The 16,122-nt window shown below is 39.1% G+C and overlaps 1 long non-coding RNA gene across 3 annotated transcripts in view; it reads right to left on the reverse strand.

Moving 5' to 3' along the window:
• Positions 1 to 1,331: 1,331 nt before the first annotated feature.
• The window catches only part of LOC119944821, a 39,730-nt gene continuing 24,939 nt past the window's right edge, over positions 1,332 to 16,122 (reverse strand). For all 3 annotated transcript variants that reach the window (XR_005455967.1, XR_005455968.1, XR_005455969.1), the window contains 3 exons: positions 14,319 to 14,410; positions 5,449 to 5,484; positions 1,332 to 1,570 (listed from right to left, as the gene is read on the reverse strand). This is a non-coding gene — a long non-coding RNA (uncharacterized LOC119944821). The remainder of the gene's footprint in view (positions 1,571 to 5,448; positions 5,485 to 14,318; positions 14,411 to 16,122) is intronic.

The following is a 16,122-nucleotide window of genomic DNA, read 5'->3' on the forward strand; positions in this document are numbered from 1 at the left end:
AAATTAGGTGACTTGGCCAAGGTCCCCCAGCAGTCAAATGGTGGAGCCAGGATTAGAACTCAGGTCTCCTGGCTCCCATTGCTCTTTTCACTATGCCCCAAAACATATCCCCTGCTAAATGAGAAAGAAAAAGTGTGGACCCCCTCACCACAAATTGAGGGAGACGACCGCAATTTTAACATATCCGTGAGTAAGGAAGATACTATGAGACTCAGACTTTCTGTAGTTCTATAGATAGACTAAACTAGGTTGCTAGTCATTTGCTAAGACTGCCTGGGACAAAGCATGTGATTTACTCTCGTTTCCAACCCAAGGACAAGGGAATATTTGCAGTTACTTTTTTATTCTATATTAAATGAATAATGATGGAGGTGTGTCCATTTGAGGCTTTAAACAGGTTTTAATTTGTTTTCCCCGTGAATGCATCACAAACGTTGCTCTGGGATGGACCAACACCCATGTAACAGCTTGGAGGTGCTGATTGTTTCCTATCTCCAAGGATTTCCAATTGAGATATTTGGTGTCCAGCCACAGCACTTCATTTCTTCAGCTGCCTAATGAAATAATGTTGCCTTAGCAAGTGATTTGCGAGTGATAAATTGCAATGGGCAAGCAAGTTAGTTCAGATTGAATAAAAACACCTGCATTCCACATCTCTCCCAAATAAATACAATGAGACAATTCAAACATTTAGCTTTCAGGGGTTCCTTGATTCACAGCAACAGGACTCTTCAGTAATCCTTATGTCCAGTTTTGACCCAAGACTTTGGCTTTCAAATCTATGGTTAGATGAAGACATATCTTACTGATGGCTTTTTCTGTAGGACCTGGAATATTTATCAGCACACTGCAAGACCCAGGTCTACATCAATCAATCAAGCAAGCAATTGTATTTATTGAGCACTTACTATGTACAGATTCCTATACTAAACTCTTGAGAGAGTACAACATTTCAGAGTTACACCATTGCAGTCACACAAGGCACATAGCCCCCAACAGAGGACTGTTCTGCCCATGGATTCCTATGTAACTGCCCATAAAATTGAGGCTGCCAAAACCTGGACAAAAACCAGCTTTACTTCTTTGAGTCTCACTGAGGACTAATTCAATTACTTTTCACTTCCCTGACGGCATCCTCTGGTTCCTCCACGGTGCAGTTCTAGGGATCATTAAGCTAACAAGACTTTCCAATACCAAGAAAAATGTCGATCTCATCAACACGTGGGACAGGGACTCTGTCCAACCTGATTAACCTGTACTAGCCCAGTGCTTAGAACAGTGCTGACACATAGTAAGCACTTAACAAATACAATAATAACATTAATAATGCATAATAGTAAAGACTGTGATTATTTTTGTCATCATCATCATGGATGAGCATTTAGTGTGAAAAGAATAATGTGAAAAGGAGCAGGGTGTGCAAGTTCTTTTTTCATCTTCATTTTTCCTTTCTTGGTTTTATAGTTGGTTAAATGCCTGTTGTAGCAAAATGCGAGTTTTTGAGAGTCTTTTACTTTATTCTTCCGATAGCAGAGAGAGTCAATGGATCCACAAGAGTCATCAGCACCTCCTTTAATTAGAAAAAGCCACAATGCAATTAATACCCCTTCATTTGACGAATGATGAAATGCATACAGACAGTTAGTCTCAGCTGAAATTTCATGCACACAACTGTTTCTGTCAGACGGTGATAAGGCCCTGTGTTAAACATACTACACTGTTGTATTGGGACTATCTATTGAGCTAGTTGGCAAGCTGAGAAGCTTATTTTCTAATATTTTATATTACTTTCTTCACCTTTTCCTTATTTCTAAAATGAAACAGCAAGGAGCTTTGGCATTCCAGGGGGTAGGCAAAATGAGGCTTTTCCCTCTTCCACAAAAAATGAGGAAAACCCACATGATTGTGACTGGAGTTGGTTACACTGGAAGTCAGTTGCTTTGAAGGCGATTTCTGAGCCATTCACATGAAACTCTTTCATAGACTAGAGGAATCACACAGGCAATGAATAGACCTAAACCTAGGTTTGTAACTGTCCTGGCAACCTACAGAAAACCTCACATTTCCTCTTCTACATTCAGGGTTCTGAAATAGCTTCTCACCATAAAAAATTACACATCTACAACACAAAAATCTTGAACAACAACAGCAGCAAAATATTCTGCTTTTCTTTTTTACTAACTCGGTGTTAACTTAATGCAATGTGACACTGCTCTCAGTGCAGACCAATAAAAATGAAATGGTGCCCAATGTGCACAGACACTATGGAAATTTCAAATGACAACAGCAACAATGAAAATTATATTTTCTCTTTTCTTTCCTTGTGCTCTTGAGATTAACTTAAAGATATGGGACTTTGCTATCCTTGCCCTGCAATAAAAATGAAATTGTTGGCCTATGTGCCTAGACAGAGGCTTCAAAAATAACACAAATGAAATTATACTTCCTTGCATCACGTAAAAGATAGAGGGCTTTTGCGCCTGGTTTCACTGCATTTATAAGACTGAAAACAGCTTACCAACAGAGAACCCTTCTGACTCACAAGTGTCACGTATATCTGTGTTGTTTCCACTTTCTAAATCACAATTCTTTTCACTTATGAACATTAAAATCAGTTTTTAAAGCAGATTTTTTAATGTTAAACTCATATTGTGTTTATCCATTTTCTTAAGTGAAATGTATTCTCGGTAACATGTTTGTATCTGATGTTAACTCATAAATAAGAGCATGCAGTCATTTTGAGGATTAATAGACAAAAAGACATCTGCACACAACATTTCCCTCATTAGGTATTATCAGGTTAGCATATTTTTCCAATTTTTATTATTTTGCCACAAAATAAAATATAAGCTGTTTTTATCCTTCCTGAATGCATGCCTTTTGTAACATATAATGCTAGTATTACAAATAATTGTGTTTGTAGAATTGGAGAGGGTATGGGATCATTTAAGTGGAGAAGAAATTAGCACTAAAGTCCAATTAAATAATTTAGTGGCTGAGTCTGTGCAAGGCAGTTAGATTTGGGTACCAAATCAGTAAAAGGAGAACTTAACCTTTGATAATGGTGATTGTGTAGCAGGATCTGTTGCATGCAGGAAAAAGTTAATAGTTACAGTTTCTGAGTCTTCTCCCCAAACTATGATGTCAGCCCTCCTTCTGACTGATGGATTGTTCATGCTTTTCCACCATTCTGAAAACGGGATCCTTACCCTGCTACCACCCTGACGACCTCAGAACCAACCAAGCAGACTGTTGCAAATATTTTTACATTTGTCTTTCCCATTAAAATGTAAGCTCCTCGTGGGCAGAGAACATGTCTCTTTATTTTTCATTTCCTCAGTACTTAGTGCAGTATACCACATCAAGCTGGAACTCAACAAATGCCATTTCTACTACTATTGCTACTATTACTGCGGCTGCTTAAGAGAAGCTCCTTCCAACTGTTCAAATGGCAAAAGCTTAGTCTAAAGAAGAGTCTGGGATAAGTTGTTCAAACTGCTTCATACTATCTGCTCATACCCTCAATGCTGAGGAATCATTCATTCATTCAATTGTATTTATTGAGCACTTACTGTGTGCAGAGCACTGTACAAAGCGCTTGGGAAGTACAAGTTGGCAACATATAGAGATGGTCCCTACCCAACAACGGGCTCACAGTCTAGAAGGGGGAGACAGATAACAAAACAAAACATGTGGACAGGTGTCAAATTGTCAGAACAAATAGAATTAAAGCTAAACGCACATCATTAACAAAATAAATTAGAATAGTAAATATGTACAAGTGAAACAGAGTAATAAATCAGTACAAACATATACACAGGTGCTGTAGGGAAGGGAAGGAGGTAGGGCGGGGGGATGGGGAGGAGGAGAGGAAAAAGGGGGCTCAGTCTGGGAAGGCCTCTTGGAGGAGGTGAGCTCTCAATCAATAATCTATATTAAGTGTACACTGAGTGCAGAGCATTCATTCATTCAGTTGTATTTATTGAGTGCTTCCTGTGTTCAGAGCACTGTATTAAGTGCTTGGAAAGTACAATTCAGCAACAGGTAAAGACAAGCCCTACCCAACAATGGGCTCATAGTCTAGAAGGGAGAGACAGACAACAAAACAAAACAAGGAGACAGGCATCAATAGCATCAAAATAAACAGAATTATAGATATATACACATCATTAATAAAATAAACAGAATAATAAATATGTACAGAATATACACAAGTGCTGTGGGGTGGGAAAGGGGGTACTGTACTATGCACTTGGAAGAGTACTGTATAACAGAGTTGGTAAGCATGTTCCTTGCCCACAAAGAGCTTACAGTTTACAGTTTACAGAGGGAGACAGACATTAAAAGAAATTATGGATATGTACATAAATGCTGTGGGGCTGAGGATGAGGTGAATAAAGGGTATAAAACCAAGTGCAAGGATGTTACAGAAGGGAGAGGGAGTAGAGAAAATGAGGACTTTGTTAGGGAAGGCCTCTTGGAGGAAATGTGATTTTAATAAGGCTTTGAAGTTAGTGATCTGTTGGATATGAAAGAAGATGGATTTCCAGGAAAGGCAAGATGTGGGGAGGGATAGAAGGGAAGATAGATAAGATGTAGGTACCTTGAGTAGGCTGGCACGAGAAGAGAAATGAGTTTGCTAGGTTGAGGTAGGAAATCAAGGAGGTAAGCCAAGTGAGTATGAAAGATGTCTTTTCTATTAAAAGCTTTAGCCCCTAAGGGCTCCTTCCAAGAGATAACTGCTGCAATGGCCACAGTTCTTAATTGCAGACTCCAATAAATCCTTAACCGCTAAGAACAAAAGATTTAGGAACATGTGAAGCAGCTGTCAATCATGAAAAGTCTCAGACAAATCAGGAACCAAGCACAGGGATGCTCAATCACAGAAAACAAAACTACCTTGAAAATCCAGATCTATTTCAGCCCCTTAACACATTTGTGACAAAAAAAAATGAGCTGTGAATGCTCATTGAAAACAAGCCTGAAAATATCTGCTCTATGAAAAAACATTTTTAATTCTGAAGTTTTTTCAAACAAGTATTTATTTGGTACTAGGCAAGCTTCCCTGTGACTATTATCAAAGTTAAGGAAAAAGAATCATATCTATGTTTGTTAAATGACACCGCAACAGATTTATTGGAATGCATAATAATCTGAGTTTAAAGCAAGGAATTTGAAACTGCATTTTTGTAAATCCCAGATGATTATTTTATATCTCCCCTGTGCTTAGAGAACCAGTGTTTGATAGATACCATCATCATCATCATCATCACCACTGGGAAAGTGTATAGTCACCAACTATCTGAAAATAGGCTAAACCCTTACTGAGGAAACAAAATACAAACCCGTGTGAATTACCCCAGTCACTTTACTCACAAAACAGAATGAACTCCAACACACACACACACACACACACACACACACACACACACACACACATATACATACCTTATTTCACCTCAGAATTCCAAAATAATAGATGATCTGGAAGATGAAAAAAATTAATTAGAGACTTCCCCTTTAAAACCCTTAAGAAAAACCCCACCAAAAGAGAAGTTTGGTCTGACATTTATGTTTCTTTCATAGAGTTCTTCCAAAGCTTAGTATAGTCTTCCTATTTGGATTAAAATGATTTGAATTCACGGTGACAGTTATTTAAATAATGAATTAAATAGCTATTGAATTTTCTTAACGCTAATCAGACAATCTTGGTTTAATTCATGAATAACACAGGATTGGTGCTTTACTCATATGACCAAATAAAAATACAATTTTTATCAGGTCCTTAAACCATAGGTTACCAAATTAAGTTTAATACATGTTTCATAACATTTTCATCATAGTTTTTAAATAGGCCTGAAGAGTTCACTTTTCACAGACCATAGTGGGCCGGGGACTTAATATTGCTTCAGAAGATCAGGAGTAAATGGGACTGGAAAGATGCTGTATAGAGCATTGTAAAGATCTTCCATTCCTAATTCAAGTGCTTTTGGAGTTCAATAATGACTTGGTATTATCAAAGTGGTGATTTGAAAAACATCAAAAATTTTACATAAATCAGAGTTTCTTTCTTAAAAAGGGAAACTAACATATTTGAATGCTTAAGGTCTATAATCTTGAACTGTGAATAATCCTAAAATTCCTCTCCCTATTCATGTCTAGTTTTATTTTACATGAATGGGCATATATAGGCCTAGATCATATATAATTATTTATATGTGCCCATACATATAATTTCCATTCAGAGGCAGGCCCTCAATAGTGATTTTTATCAATCAAGCACATTCAGACTAAACCCTTATTCAATGCATTAAATTGATACCTAGGCTCTCTCACATACCCAAATAGAATCTCACCATCAGTTCTATTATCCTCAAACCCAAATGATGTATGTAGCTTATACTCTAACATTTAATGAAGTCACCTTTCAGTTAGAGCCATGAACAACACAAAGCTCCCATTTCTGATGGTGTATCTGATGAAATCTACCGAGAAAAGATGGTTTTTCCACAACAGCCAGGAAAATGGCACGGGATTTTTTAAAACCCACCATTAACCTATCTTCAAGAAGAAAGAGGAGAAAACCATTTGCAGAAAATACTATGGGTTCTGGTTGCTTTCCATGCTGATAATATCCTAGACTGAGTTCTCATGGACCAGTAAGGAATAATATTGTTAGTCATACCCTCCCAAAATCACATAGTGGCTTCAGACACAAAAAGAAAGAGCAATATTACCTTTGCTGCATGTCAGGTGAAGGAGACATGTAAGAAACATCAAAACTTCTAGAGAGTGTATTAATCATTCAAAATAATTTGATGTTTTCTGTGACAGAAAGTGTTGACTGCTCTAAAAAGTTTATTTGAAGCCAAGCTAATTTTTGAAGCTAGGCTAATTACAAGAAATAGCTGTTTCAGAATTGGTGAACCTTATCTGATCATTTCCCATCACCCATGCAGTAAATCAGAGCTGGGCACAGGTTCCAGTCTTGTTCAACTTACCCAGTGCAATCATGGATATATTATAGTATTATATCATTGAAAGATCTTGAATTACATATTCAGAAGTTTCTTCATGCGCTTTCTTACTTTTCTAACTTTCTTACTGTGTGCAGAGCACTAAGCGCTTGGGAAGTACAAGTCGGCGGCATATAGAGACGGTACCTACCCAACAACGGCTCACAGTAAAAGCACATCTCCTCCAAGAGGCCTTCCCCAACCAAGCTCTAATTTCCTCTTCTCCCACTCCCTTCTGTGTCACCTTTGGACTTGGATTTGCATCCTTTACACACCACTTTGTCAGCCCCGCAGCACTTATGTACATATTTGTAATTTATTTGTATTAGTGTCCGTATCCCCCTCTATACTGTAAGCTCGAGGTGGACAGGGAATGTTTCTACCAACTCTGTTAAACTGTAGTCTCCCAAGCATTTACTACAGTACTCCGCATATAATAAGGGTTAAGTAAATTCAACTGATTGATTTATTATACCACTGTTTCCCAAAAGTGAGTATTCAATCAATGAAAGATGAGTAATAGGACTAGTTTGATGTATTGATGTTGCCCAAGAGATTCCACAATAGCAGCAGAACTAGTCCTAACTAGCTAGGATCAGGGAAGGGGGTCAGAATCTTACCTCCCTTCCTTGACCCAGTGACAATCCCAAGGATGCAAGCTGGGAAATTTGAAGGAGCAGTGAAGTTCTTTGCCCTGACCTGACAAGTCTGACTTGGTCCCCTCAGCTGTGGTGATCCTAGCAGGGAATGAGAGGGGCTGGAACTGTGAATGGGGCCACCCTGGCAGGAAATAATAATAATAATGATGGTATTTGTTAAGCGCTTACTATGTGCTGAGCACTGTTCCAAGCACTGGGGGAGATATAAGGTCATCAGCTTGTCCCACGTGGGGCTCACAGTCTTAATCTCCATTTTACAGATGGGCTAACTGAGGCCCAGAGAAGTAAAATGACTTGCCCAAGGTCACACAGCTGACAAGTGGCAGAGCTGGGATTAGAACCCATGACCTCTGACTCCCAAGCCCGGGCTCTCACCACTGAGCCACGCTGCTTCTGTTGCAATACAGAAGCAAATACATGTTGCAATGTAAAAATAATTCCAAAAGCAACACTGAGTGAGAAAAGAAAAGGGTGGATGCGGAGGGACTGAAGGAATCGAGAAAATACGGGATTGTGGAGCAAAAGGAGGTTCAAGTGAGCTACAGGGAGATGGAGAAACTATGGGGAAGAAGGGGAGAATAGAGAAGCAGCATGGCCTAGTGAACAGAGCTCAGGCATGGGAGCCAGAAGGACCTGAGTTCTAATCAAAAAATTATTGAATCCCGATGTTCCTTAACATGCTGGCTTCTTTTCTATTGAATGAAATATGGATTGGCAGCAAGCCCTTTTTCTTGTTAACAAATGAGATTCTTTCATTCGTTCAGCGGCATTTATTTAGTTCTTACTCCGTGCAAAGCACTGTACTGTACATGTGGAAGAACACAACAGGGTTAGAAGATTTGATCTTTGACCTCAGATAGTCTACATGTTTGGAATTAGCTAAAGGCCCTTTGCTTGAGGCCACGCGGATAGGCGTCTCTGTGATGCTGCAATCTGTAGCCCTCATTTGATATGTCAGCAAAATTGGGGCTGAACATCCCATGATAAAGTTAAATCTAAAATTTCCCATTAATTCTTTCTCCTTTTTTTGTGATAACTCTCACTACAGTGACTCATTCCTTTTGGACATACCTCCAGCACAAGTTCACCCCAAAATAATTCCCATGTCATAGGCATTTTCTCCTCATTCCACCTGAAACCAGGTGCATTCAAAATAGTTTTCAGAAGGTTACCTCATGAAACGGGAAACAATATGTGGATTTCACTAGTCTTATTCCAGGAGACGACATAAACTCATATCAACTCCTCACAGTTGGCTTCAAGGCTCTCCAACTGGCCCCACTGTTCCTATCTGCTCTCTTCACTCACTATTTCCCAATCTATCATTTTTACTCCTACCAAGCTAATATTTAGCTGTACCTTGCTCTCAGTACTACCATCTCTATTCCTCACCCATGGTAATGTCCCAGGCCTGAAACACCTTTCTTCCCCACATCAGACAGACCCTAGCTTTTCAAATGTTCAAATCCCATCTAAAATTTTACCTCCTCTAACATGCTTTCCCTGATTAATTCCCCAGCTCTATGAGCCATATCATCCCTTCAGCCATCTTTAGTACTTGAGTACTTATTTGTACCCTTCTATCACTCATGAATCTCTTTGCCAGGCACTGTACTAAACTCTGGGGTAGATACAAGCTAATCGGGTCGGACACAATCCCTAGTCCACATAGGGCTCATAGTCTTAATCCCCCTTTTGCAGATGAGGTAACTGAAGTAAAGAGAAGTTAAGTGACTTGACCAAGGTCACACAGCAGACAAGTGGCAGAGCTGGGATAGAACCCAGATCCTTCTGATCCCAGGCCTATACTCTATCCATTAGACCACGTTGCTTTAAATGTCCTTTCCACTTATTTTGGCAGTGTTGTAAATATTTTGTGTGTTAGAGTGTAAGCTCCTTATGTACAGGAAATGAATCACTTCATTATTTTGTACTTCTCAATCCCTTAGTACAGTGCATCACATGAGATGGGTGCTCAATAAATAAAAAGTTGTTTCAGCCACTATATTACCTTGGTATTAAATCTAAAGATGCAATGAAAGTTAACAGTGCTATTTTCATGTCATAAAAAGTCACTCCCACTGTTTTCAGTCTTTGATTACAGTTCATTTAAGGGGGAAATGTTGCTATATGGCTTGAAAATGTTTTATGTGTCTTTGGCTGATAGAACACACAAAACGTCTGAATAGGCCCATTTATCTGAGCAGACATATTAAATAATACTTTAAATGTGAACATGCGTGTCATAAATTTTGTAGTTTCTTCAAAGTAGGATAAATCCGTGTATTTAAAATAGTCTTTGTTCAAAGCCATTTTTTTAAACAGTCATAAAGGGACTCTGATTTGTGCTGCCTGAACAATGCCAGCATCATCATTTTAAGGTTATCCATATGTGCATCTAATAATAGATGAGAGACACATTTATATTGTATGTCTTAGAGACATTTAAATCTTGATAAGGAAATGCTGATTTCATTGGCCCCACAGTTAAAGGAAAGCAGACCCTAATTAAAAGAATTCTGTTCTGAATTAACTACTTTGACATGTGCTAATTGACAGTTCCTGTGAAATGGTTCTAATTAAAGTCAATATGTCTTTTTCAATTAAAAGGAAATTAAGAATATACTAATATACATTAACAACTTAATCTGTCTTCAATATCCCATATATCAGCTGGGTTTTTTTTTTCTAATGTTATTGAAGAACCATCTGACACATATCTTCTACTGTTTGGTTATGGTATTTCATTATTACTTCACATGTACACGGCAGGGGTGGATGTCCCCAAGAGCAAAAATATAACCTATATGTTCTTTAATTTTTGCAGCTCCCAAACTCTTACTTGATTAAAGGTAAGCCCACCTTCATTTTACAAGGAAAAAAGAAGATGATTCTTAAGGAAGCTATCCTTGTTAATTCCAAGCAAAAAGCAAGTTTTCTCAATTAAATACATATTTTTTACTACAAATCTGTGAAGTATACAGATTCTGCAGGAAAAAAGGCTGGACTGTGTTTTTGTACTTTAGGTTGAATAAAGGCAAAAGCTTGATTTGAGCAACAATCCAGTAAAACAATTTTCTAATCATGTTTCTATTCACCAGGAAAACTTGGGTAAATTCTCGGGTGGGAACTTCTCTCTGTATACTCTAGAAAGATAGAAAATGTGATTGATTTAAATGCCAATACTGGAAATCATCCCATCACTGTCAATAAGCCTGTGAGAGAAGAGTGCTATTTATAGCAGCACAATTAAATATTCAGATTTACATTTTCAAAACCATGGTGTTAGCTATTTTAATGACAGAGAAGGCAATATGAAACTCAGATATCAATACTAATGTACAGTGCATTAGCGTCATATGGAGAACTATGGAAAAGATTAAAACTATTTGTTTTTTTGTTGGATCATCATTATTTAGGCATGTAATTATAATGAATAAACAGAGATCTTTAAATGTAGTTTTTAAGACAACAAGATGCTATTCAGTAGCTGCTTCGGTACAACTATAATTAATATTGGGACAGGAGTTCCATTATAAACTCCCCCATTTTCAGGGGGCATAATCTACTATGAAATTCTACTTTATATAAGGAGAAAATCGTCGTCTTATAATCCATCACTCACCCCTCCTTCAAAACCTTATGAAAGCACATCTCCTCCAAGAGGCCTTCCCCAAATAAGCCCTAATTTCCTCTTCTCCTACTCCCTACTAAGTTTTCCTTACACTTTGGATTTGCACCCTTTATTCACCCACTCCCTCATCCCTACAACACTTATGTGTATATCTGTATTTTTTAAATTAATATTAGTGTCTGTCTTCCCCTCTAGACTGTAAGCTCATTGTGGGTAGGGAATGTGTCTACTAATTCATATATTATACTCTCCCAAGTGCTTTGTACAGTACTCTGCACATAGTAAGTGCTCAATAAATATGATTGATTAATTTATTGTACCTCATTTTAAAACTTGGTTTAGCTGAGTTCAACATACACTAGATGAGAAAAGAAGCAGGTATAAATTAGGTTTTTCTTTCACTTTAGTTAATAGCTTCCATTTTAGTGAAGCAAAATGGTATCATCACCTGCGGCATTTGGAGAAGGAAATTGTACAGTCAAATTTTTGAACAGAGCTCTAGATGTCTCACAATGGTCTATTAAAACGAGTTTTGATGTTCTTTCCTTGGAGAATGTGGATGGAGTAGGATTCTTTTCTATCAATTTACACTGTCTGTAACTTCACCCTGAGTACAATAACCCATTTTTTAGAAATCACCTGTTCTTAAAGTTACGCTTCAGCTCTGACTCAATACAGTCAAGAGTAGTGTGCTTCACTACCACGTGAAGACTGATTTGTTTTCCAATCCTGGGATCTTGCTCCTCAGGCAGGCACAGACTGGAACTGCTGCAGTGACAGCATGGAATCAGCCATTTGAATCGGGAGAGTGCCCAAAGCAAAAACTTTTCTGGCTAACTGAAAGAGCATTGCCTCCGGTAGGCCTATACAAACATATGGCCCACAGGCTGCACGTAGCCTGGGAAGTGATCTTTATGGCCTTCCTAAATAAGGGAGATGGAATAAAGTCAATGTGCTCCCCTTCCCTACTCGACAGCAGCAGCAGGGATAGAATTTAAGCTTGCTACTGGGCTCCTTGTATCCTCCTCCCTCCCATTATCCTGTCACCTCTGCCTGATCCAGCCTACACAGCTCCCTAGATTAGAAGCTTCTCTAGGACTCAGCCTTCAACTTTTGGAATAATGTAAATCCCATAAGCCCTTATTGTCGTGGGTCCCAGGGCTGCTCAAAAATGTAATCAATAGTATTAACTGAGCCCTCACTGTGTGCATTCATTCATTCAGTGTATTTTTTGAGCACTTAATGTGTGCAGAGCACTGTACTAAGCACTTGGAAAGTACAATTAAGCAACAGAGACAATCTCAGCCCACAATGGGCTCACAGTCTAGAAGGGCGAGATGGGAATCAAAACAAGTAAACAGGCATCAATAGCAGTAATATAAATGAACAGAATTATAGACATATATGTATCATTAATATAATAGAATTATAAATAAGTACACATATACACAAGTGTTGTGGTGGAGGGGTAGAGCAAAGGGAGTGACTAGGGGAAATGGGGAGGGGAGGAGGAGCCGAGGAAAAGGGGGGCTTAGTCTGGGAAGCCCTCCTGGAGGGGGTGAGCCTTCAGTAGGGCTTTGAAGGGGAGAAGTGTGATTGTTTGGCAGATTTGAGGAGGGAGGGCATTCCAGGCCAGAGGTTGGGTGTGGGCCAGGGGTCAATGGCGGGACAGGTGAGAATGAGGCACAGTGAGAGGGTTAGTACTGTACTAAGCACTTGGGAGAATACAATAGAGTTGGCAGAGCAGATCCAATGCCTGCCTTCAGTGAGCTTGCAGTCCAAGGGGAAAGACAGACATTAAAATAAATTTGGCTAGGAGAAGCAACAGAAGGTTATGTATATAAGTGCTGTGAGGCTTGGGAAGGAGTAAGTATCAAACGGCTTATGGGGAATGGACTTAAAAGTGCACAGATGACATCTACAAGAGAGGGGAGTTGAGAGGTTAGAGGTGAAACAGAAAGGAGGGAGAATAGATGAGGAGAAGAGAGGTTAGTCAGGGAAGGCTTCGTGGAGAAGATGCGATTTTATGAGAAGCAGCGTGGCTCAGTGGAAAGAGCATGGGATTTGGAGTCAGTGCTCATGGGTTCAAATCCTGGCTCCACCATGTGTCAGCAGCGTGACTTTGGGCAAATCACTTAACTTCTCTGTGCCTCAGTTACTTTATCTGTAAAATGGGGATGCAGACTGTGAGCCCCACGTGGGACAACCTGATCACCGTATACTCTCCCCAGCACTTAGAACAGTGCTTTGCACATAGTAAGTGCTTAATAAATGCCATCATTATTATTTTAGTTTAATTTTACTTTAAGAAATTTTTAATGATGCTGATGTTGTCCCCTGTTGGCGCACTCACAAGATGGTTCCCTGCCACCTGGCTCCAGGTCTTGGACCTGGTTTATTTAGAGAGCTCTGGTGGCCAGGTGATGTACTTCTATCCTGGAGTCCACAGAATAAATAAAAAGTGCCTAAAATATTGCCAGTATCCGACAGCAAGGCCTTTTTGGAACCTCATATCCTCATTTGGGTTTGACACTCCCCATACTCTCTATGAGGATGGTAGATGCCTGTGATCTAAGGATTCAAAGGGGTAACTAAAGTAGGAAATATGATCTCTTAGATCTGGAGAGAAAAAGGTGGCCCTCCCATCCCTATCTCATAATACCCCCCAAAAATTGTCCTTCTAGGATAAAACTTTACAAACTGAGTCTTTGCCTAAAACTGAATTAGCAGGAAATTTTTATTCAGGAATATTCTCTTCAGACATTTCAGTCATTTGAAAGTAAAGAATCATTTCCCTCTGTCATGTGCCTTAGAAACTGCCCCTAGGTAGGGAGTGAGCTTTTCTGCTAAATCTACAGAGTAAACTCAGTTCTCCAAACTTTTCAGTCAACCAATAAATTGTATTAATTGAATACCTGCTGAGTGTACAGGATGGTTCTAAGCATTTGGGAAAATACAACAGAAGCAAGACTTAAGTTCTCTGCTCCCAAGAGTAGAGAGGTCACTTACCTGAGTTGCTGACCATCAAACAGGATGAGACAAGACTGGATCACTTTTACCAGACGCCAGGGCAGCTCCACTAGGCTGAGAAGTGGTGTGACCTAGTGGATAGAACACAGGCCTGAGAGTCAGAAGGACCTGGGTTCTAATCCCACCTCTGCCACTTGAGTAAACTCTCAGTAAATATGATTGAATGAATGAATGAAGTCACTTAACGTCTCTGTGTCTGTTAGCTCATCTTTATGAAATGGAGATTAAGACTATGGACTCCATGTGGAACATGGATTGTATTCAACCTGATTACCTTGAATCTACCCCAATGCTTAGAACAATACCTGGAACATAGTAAACATTTAACAAATACCACAAAAAAGTAGGCGTGGGCCTTAGTCATACTTCATAGAGGCAGGGACACTTTTAGAAGATTACAGTTATTCTCCCCCTACCTTTCAAAGCCTTACTGAAGGTACATCTCCTTCAAGAAGCCTTCCCTGACTAAACCCTCCTTACCTCTTTTCCCACTCCCTTCTGCATCACCATGACTTGCTCCCTATGTTCATCACCCTTCCCAGTCCCACAGCACTTATGTACATATCTGTAATTTATTTATGTCTGTCTCCCCCTCTAGACTGTAAGCTCGCTATGGACAAGAAATCTGTCTGTTTATGATTATATTGTGCTTTCCCAATCACTTGATACAGTGCTCTGCACACAGTAAGTGCTCAATAAATACTACCAAGTGAATGGATGAATGAATAAATGAATGAAAACATTCATTCAGGTAGCTCCTCAGTTTGCCCAGATGTGACTCTTTCCTTCTTTCCAGAACACCTTAAGCTTTCTGGTTGCTCCATTTTTTTTTTTGGTGGGGGAGGGGGTGGTGGGTTCTTTATCATTAAGTAAAAAAAAGAATTTCAGTTGCTACAAACTAGCCTTTTGCAGCACTAAGATCCTAGGTTTATGATCAAAATACAGGGACCAAAACTCCACACAGCCCTTAAGAATGATCGTTCCCGCAGGTCATGATTAGAAAATAGTCCAAGGAAGAGCTTCTAAAGCTGCTAAATGCTTCTGTGATGTGACATCCTAAGATGGTTTTCACCAAAAGACCCACACAGGTGCCAAATTGGACTTAGAAGGTGTAGTGGAAATGCAATAAAAATTCTACCTTACTTTAGCAGGTACTAGGCCTTACTTTCATTTTGAAAACATAATTGATTGCTGTGCCTGGTCTACTGGAAACTAATTTTGCCACTTCCTTTTTGTGTAACTTTAGGCGAGTCACAACTTCGCTGTGCTTCTGTCTCTTCATCTGTAAAATGGGGATTAAATACCAGTTCTATCTACCCCTTAGACTGTGAACCTCGTTTAGGAGATGGGACTAAGTCTGATCTAATGGTATTATATTTCTTAGCACAGTTCTTGGTACATAGTAAGTACTTAACAAATATCAACATTATTATTATTATTATTGTTGTATCTGTAACATATGACTATGTATATCATACATAAATACTCATACACTTAAATTACTGGGAATAACCAGAGCCCTGCATATTAGGGTCCCTTCAGAAATCCTCCAGACTGACCGAGAGACCGTTAGCCTTTTTAAAAATCTAAAAACCAACTCGAAGTACCGTAAACTCACTTGAAGGATCTGTGCACTACGTGACTCCCATTAACGTCAGCATCGATTGCTTCACTAATTTCCTTTTGCAACCCTGAAAATGGTGTCCTCCAGCCTAAATGCTTGGCTTTCCTAAATCTATTTTACAACCCAAAAACCATGCAAAGAGCATTTTGCACTTAATAT

Source organism: Tachyglossus aculeatus, chromosome 23, assembly GCF_015852505.1.
Source record: "Tachyglossus aculeatus isolate mTacAcu1 chromosome 23, mTacAcu1.pri, whole genome shotgun sequence".
NCBI classification, from domain to species: Eukaryota; Metazoa; Chordata; class Mammalia; order Monotremata; family Tachyglossidae; genus Tachyglossus; species Tachyglossus aculeatus.